Raw genomic sequence first — 7263 nt, forward strand, 5'->3', positions numbered from 1 at the left:
TTCGAATCGTGAGAAGAAACTCTCGGTTAGTAAACATCGAATTGAACTGGTCGGCTATGGCATAAATGTCTCTTATAATTTCTAAGTGCGTTCATAGGGAAAAATACATGATGGTTGCTAAGATTCGAGTGTCTTTCATCATATTCTTATGTATAGTTAAATCGTTGGGTACGACGAAATATTTCCGCGAATCGGTTATCTATTCGTTTCACAAATAATCATCTCTCTCCTTCTCTCTCTCTCTCTTTCTTATTTTCGTTGATAATCGAAATTTATCGCTAAGTAACGAATCTCCGTGTCATAAAACGTATTACGTAGAAGATAATGATAATGTTTGAGAGATATCTATAGTCTTAACTGATTCTCTTCTTATGTCTTTAAACATAGGTGTAACATCCATGTAACACTCTCTATATACTTACTGACTACTTGTAAAAATTTCATAAAACTTAAAAAAGAGAATTTCACTCATTCGTATCGGTTAAGAACACGAACCGAGAATTACTCGAATAGCCGAAGGAATAATTGAAGGCGCGGACGAAAAGTCAGAGGCGAAATTCCAACACCGGACCCCTTTCTAAGGGCCTTAAAGCTCGCGTTAGAAGACGTGTGTTTGTGGTGCGTGCATGCGTGTCGAAGGAAAAGAGACGATGGAATCTCGGCCGCGCGCTTCGCGATGTCCTCGGCTGACTTTGGTATAAGAAAAGGAGACGGTGAGGATCCTCTTCGAACGAAATTCCAGTGTGACTAAACCCTCGTGAGATGACTGGCAGGGCCAGCCTTTTCGTAGGGCTCCGACATAAGGCCCCGACGTACTTTAGGGACGCGCGAAGGATCTCTCTGCATACGGCTCCAAATCAAAAGAAGCTCTCTCTTTTTCTCTCTTTTACTCTTTCTCACTCTCTCTTGCTTTCCTTTTTTTTCTATCTTTTATCTTTCTCGATGGATAGAAGAAAAAAAAAAGGGAGCGAAAGATAATTTATACGTTACTATTCGTCATTATATTCTATCCTATATTTAAATATCTCGTCGTTAGTCACGTCAGAGAACGAATGATATATATATATATATATATATATATACATATATATTTATATATATATAAAATGAGAAAATAGATATCTTAGTGGTGAGTTTTCAGAAAAAATACGAACACAAAAAACAAAAAGAGAAAAATAGATATATCTATATGAAAAGAAAAAGAAAGAGTAAAGAGAATGAAAACGATAATACCAACGTAAGAGACAGGAGGACCGGACGTTCATTAGTATCAACGTATTAGCACCCGCGGACGGCGCATTTTAATTTACGACACCGAACGGCGATCCCTTGGCCGTCATTGTTTGTGTGTATACCGCGAGATCTGAATCTCGATGCGTGGCCAAGAAGAGAGAGAGAGAGAAAAAAGAGAAAAAAGAGAGAGAGAGAGAGAGAGAGAGAGAGAAAGGATCCACTCGGTATGCAAAGGTTCGTCTCTCATTACGTCCTTAAAGTCCCTCTAGAAATGGTTAAAAACGATGCTGCCGAGATTGAAAGGCATATGTGAGAAAAATAAATGAATATTATTTATCGTTCCTTTTCTTAGAATTATTTAACTTTTAATCCATTTACTAGAAAATTCTTTTGAAATAATACACATATATATATATATATATATACACATATTGTGTATAAATATACTGAATATTTTTATACTAAATTATAAAATTCAAAATTGTCAAATTCATTGTCCGAAGAATAATAAAAATAATTTGGTTTCTTATATTTCTGATTCTTTATCCTTTTTATGATATGTACTATATATATATATACACACACACAACGTTCCCGTCAGTTGAAATTCTTTAATCAAAGAAAAAGGATAAAAAAGCAATGGATCACGAGGACGAGCTCATAAGGGCGCTCGCACCGGACGAAGATCTATGTTCTTTTAACGAGTCCGATGATAATGCCGCACGTTCCGTCATCGCCTTCGCGCGTACACACGATCCATTAAGGAAAGGATAATAAACGCATATCCGCGACGTTAATGCGAACTCGAGAATATTACGGTACGCTCTCTCAGAACTCGTTCGTATGTAATCGCGTTCGTTTCGAGACGCGAATCGAATCGGAATATCGATTCGATAGGCTAGTCTCTCGCGCATTACGATTTACCTTCCTCTCGAATCGATATCTATTCATCTACTCTAAAATCAAGACAAGAATTTCACCTACGGAAGACTTTAACGAAGTCTTGCTCAAGAAGAAGAAAAAAAAAAAAAAGAAAAAATTACAAAAAAAAAGAAGAAGAAGAAGAAGAAAAGAATGAAAAAAGAAAAATCCTTCGACTTCCAAAAGGCAAAGTTCGAATTCACAATGGAAATTGTATATACATACATAACTATAGGTATATAGCTAGGTACATAATATCACAGGGTGCCGAGAAAGTCCTGGGGACCTCTTACCAAGCTCTCTCTCTCTCTCTCTCTCTCTCTCTCTCTTTCTTTCTTTCTATCCAACTGTCGTCACTTGCAAATGCATAGAATTTTCAGGCGTAACGAAGAATAGCGAACGTTCTCTCGAGTTTCGAGGAACATTTCCATCGCCATGAAACCGACAAACTTTTCTCGGTGGACGTAAAGAGGTCGTGCGACCTACCTCTTTTCATTGAATATCCCCTTAATTTGCGATATTAGTTCAGCATTTTTCTCTCTCTTTCTCTCTCTCTCCCTTCCTCTCTCCCTCTCTGAAGCATTCGTCTCGATTATCGACGGATTTTAAAGGCGAGCAATTCGTAGATCGATTACAATAACATTTTTTAAAATCTCTTTCAAAGCAAATGAGAAGACTCCATCGTAAAATCCATCTCGAGTTTGGATCTTGATCTGAAGGAACCTCTTGACCCATTCTCATAAGAGAGAAAGAGAGAGAGAGAGAGAATGAGATGCACTGGACTAAAGTATCTGTATTGGAGCACTACCACACGCTTACTCTCTTTCTCTCTCTCACGAGACTCCAAAAGACGCGAACTCATTCTGACCAAGCAACCCCATCCTTATCGAGAATAAGTCCGCTTCACCGCTAGACAATCCGGCGCGGCATTTACAGATCCATCGATCCAACAAAGACGTTTCTCTCTCCGTGCGATCCGATCTACCGTCCTCTACTACGAGCATCGTTCTATGATCTTATGTATCCTATGTAGGTAGATATATAGGTATGTGTGAGCAAGTGAGATAGACTGGAAAACGTTTCAATCTATCCTCGTTATGACGTTATTGATTATCCGATCGATTCTCAGTCACCGATCGAAAAACGATGCTTTTGGTTGATCGCAATATTTCATCTAGTAGTTCCTCCTCTTCCTATTAAATCATGTATCCACCTTATCTACATGTATCCAGTTACATAGACAGCTAAGATTATTTTCAATGGAGTTAGGAATTTCATAAGAAATTCATTTCATTCAGGATGGAAATTAAAAACAGAGTTCTCGGCAACGCTCACAGTGGCAAACGACGCATAGAATCGGGTTGATGGTTCGCAATAAGGGGTCCGCTATCGTACGCCGGACTTAAGATGTTATTTAAGTTATTTACGAGATGTCCGGAGACAGGTGACACGCGCCTTATACCTGCCGCGGGTAAACGACCGCCCAGCCGTGATATATAAACGGGCGGTGGTTCTTGTAGGAAAGAAAGAAAAAAAAAGAAAGCAAGAAAGAAAGAAAGAGAGAGAGAGAGAGAGAGAGAGAGAGAGAGAGAGAGAGAGAGAAAGAAAGTGAAAGAGAAAAAACGATAGGCACCACGTAGGTAATTATGCGAGGGTGAATTGTGGCAACGCGTGTGCCGAGCTTACACATCGTGAAACTAGAGAAATATTTCTCCGAAGAAGCCTACGAAAGGAATACTATCTAACGTAGGTAAATCTACGATGGTATTCTTAGTCAATGTGTAAGTTCCATTCACTCCTTACTAGTAGATGCTAGAGAGTAGCGATAAATGCGAACGCGTAGATAGGTACTTACTTATTTACTTACTTACTTACTTAGATAGATACCTAAGGTTACGCGATGTAAAATAGATCTGTACCTATAGTTACTTCCTATCTACCTATCTAAATGTAGAAAAGAAAAAAAAAAGTAGATAGTCGCGATGGTTAGTCCTTACCAAAGGGGTTGAAGAAGAACTAGTAGAAGAAGAAGAAGAAACAAGGAGGAAAAAAAGAAACAGAAAAAAAAGAAGAATCCAAAGAAGGGTGTAAAGAAGGGTCCGACGATTTCCTTTGGACGTCCTCCAACGTCCGTCAAGAAATCAATCGTCCGAGGCGCACGAGCTCTCTCCTCGAAAGGCGAAAGCCTTGTCGTGAAAGAGGAGTCGCGCGGTTACGCGCGACGGGACATTATCGCATTAAATATCGACAGGCGGCTTTCAACGAGGAACGAGGGAGGAGGGAGGAGAAAGGAGATGAGAGTAGAAGCGGCAAAATCGACAAGAAAAACGCTCGATTCCTTCTTCTCCTACACCCCACGTACCCCGCCATGTGTACATCCCTTGTGAAAGAACGAACGAACGAACGAACGAACGAACGAACGAACGAACGAACCGGCGGTACTCTTTAATTAACCTTTCGATTCTATTTCATCGAATGAAATCTAAACTCCGTTGAAACTCCGTTGAAACTCCGTTGAAAGACTTAGTTCTATCCGTCTGTTGTAATAATCATATTCATTTTGATAAACGTTCCGACAGAAATATATCCGTTTGAAATCGTAGATATTACTATATCGTATTTAACATAAAACGAATATCTAATATTTCCACATATCCATCTTATATCACGACCTTTGCTTGAATAAAAATTCGAGATAATTGGATGGAGAGAGAGGAAGAAAAAGAGAAGTAAAAAAAAAAAAAAGAAAGAAAATAAAAGAAAAAGGAAGGAGAGGAAGGAAAGATGAAGAAGAAGAAGAAGAAGAAGAAGAAGAAGAAGAAGAAGAAAGAGAGAGGAGAAAAAAAAAAGAAATTATACATACTCAACGACTTAGAATAAGGTAGCTAGCTAGTCATTCCCTATGTATCTTCTAACGAATTATGAAAAAATAATTATTCATATCTAGCATATTTATTTGAATATATTATTGGTACTAGTTTCTTCTAGTATTAGATAGGTAAGTGTTATACACTAGACTCCCCACTCTTTTTCCGTTAGTCCACGCACCCGCTGCGTTTATAATAGGCTCTACCTTCCTAAGTCCCTCTAATTCCTCGACTCCTTCTCCTTCTCTTTCTCTTTCTCTTTCTCTTTCTCTTTCTCTTTTCACCTGACCGTACCCGTTTCTATCCGTTTCTCCGTTCCCTCTTCTCTCCGCTCTCCGTCTCTAAACCTCCTCCTGTCTCTCTCTTAGGCCGCTAAAGGCGACGTGCCTTTCAGCGTAGTTCCCATAGATTATTATTAGAATGCGCGTTTCTACCCTGGTCGCAGGCAGGTAGATGGACAGTGCTCCGCCCCGAAAGAGAGAAAGAACATCGCGTATAGCCTTAGACTCGTGCTTCTTTCTGTGACCTATCTCTCCTACCGCCTTCTCTTTCTCCTTCTCTTTCTCTATATCCATCTCTGTTTTACTCCTTCTCTTTATCTCCATCTTTCTTTCTCTTTCATGCTTTCTCTCTCTCTCTCTCTCTCTCTCTCTCTCTCTCTGTCTGTCTCTCTCTGTGTCTCTCCGTCTCTCGCTCTTTCCTACCTTATCTTTCTTCTTAGTTTACTCTATCTAAAGAACGAAGAATTTTCGTCCAATGAGAATTCAAAGAACAAAGTCGAAAATCACGCAACGATCAATCGAATTACAGAGAATTATTTCAGAATTATTTTCATTCCGGTCGATATGCCAGCATATCTTTTTATCGTCACGATGCATCATATATCCTTGTCTCGTGCAAACAGTTAGTTGATCGTTAAATAATTATATAGCATTGTTTCTGATAATCAATAAGAACGTATAAGTTTGATAGGTTAGAACGATCATTGTAAAACGTCCTAACGATCGATCTATGTAGTGAATACTTATTTAATTAATTACTTCGGTTATCGAAAACAATGCGACAAGAGGAATAGCTTAATTCGCAATATTGTCTTATTAGAAAATTCGTAAGATTTAATGTTCATTAAATATATATCTATATATATATATATATGTATGTATATACTCTACTCACTAAAAGGGCTGATGAAAATTAGTAAGTAGGAAGGTGTGTGATCCTTTTCGTCGATAGAACATCTAACAGTAACGTGTTCTAACGTCAGGTGACAGCACTGTACGGCTTCTTCATCCCATCCTCCTCTTTCGTTCTCTCGTTCTTTGATCCTTCGTACCTTCGTCTCAAACGAATTATAAAACGAAGATCGGATCGACGAGATCAACGATATCTTTAAAGAAATCGAAACGCTTTTATTTCTGCTATCTTTTTCCACCGTATTACCGATAATTCGCGTATAAAAAAGTAATGACGCGGCGCGACGAAAACGACCGTTCGCTAATTACAACGGCCATCTTGCACTATCTTTTTATTTCGAATATGTCGATATTTGATTGGTCATGATCGATTGAAAGATTTTATTCGTCCAATCAGAGTAATTCCTTTATATTGCTTTAAGCGGGAGAGATAAATACGTTATAAAAGTTATGCATTTGTTTTATAACGTTGAAAATAATTCGTAAAACGTGCGGATAGAGAGAAAATCACTTAATATATTATCACCGATACATATATACATATATACACATTTATATATATGTATATATATTTTGTTTCAAACCGCCAAATTCCCTTCCCCCTCCGTGCCAAACGTACGAGTGAAATGTCATGCTACAGTCATCTAGCGGCCGAATAAAGAAGTAAAAGTGCATTGTCGGCATTTACGGAATCTTACCATTCGAAAACCTTTCATCGATCGATCTTCGCGCGATTGGATCGTCAATTTTGAAATGCTTCTAATCGTTCTAATCGTTCTATAAAGAAATCGCTCCAGAAACGGCCGACAAACATTATTTGCAAATTTATTCGTCCGACAAGGAGATCATTCGCACGCGAGTTTCGTGCACGGACACTTTTCAGTAACTAAACGGCGAGCCTCGTAAAATATTCATAACTTTTAGAAATCCCGTCAATATGCAAATGGAAAATGCTAATCGGCTTGTTGCTCGCGCCTACGAACTCGTTCCGTTGTCACTCGTCCGCCAAGATTTTTATCTTTTTTCTGTCTTTTTTCTTGTTTTTTTTT

The sequence above is a fragment of the Vespula pensylvanica genome, chromosome 15 (assembly GCF_014466175.1).
Source record: "Vespula pensylvanica isolate Volc-1 chromosome 15, ASM1446617v1, whole genome shotgun sequence".
Lineage (NCBI taxonomy): Eukaryota > Metazoa > Arthropoda > Insecta > Hymenoptera > Vespidae > Vespula > Vespula pensylvanica.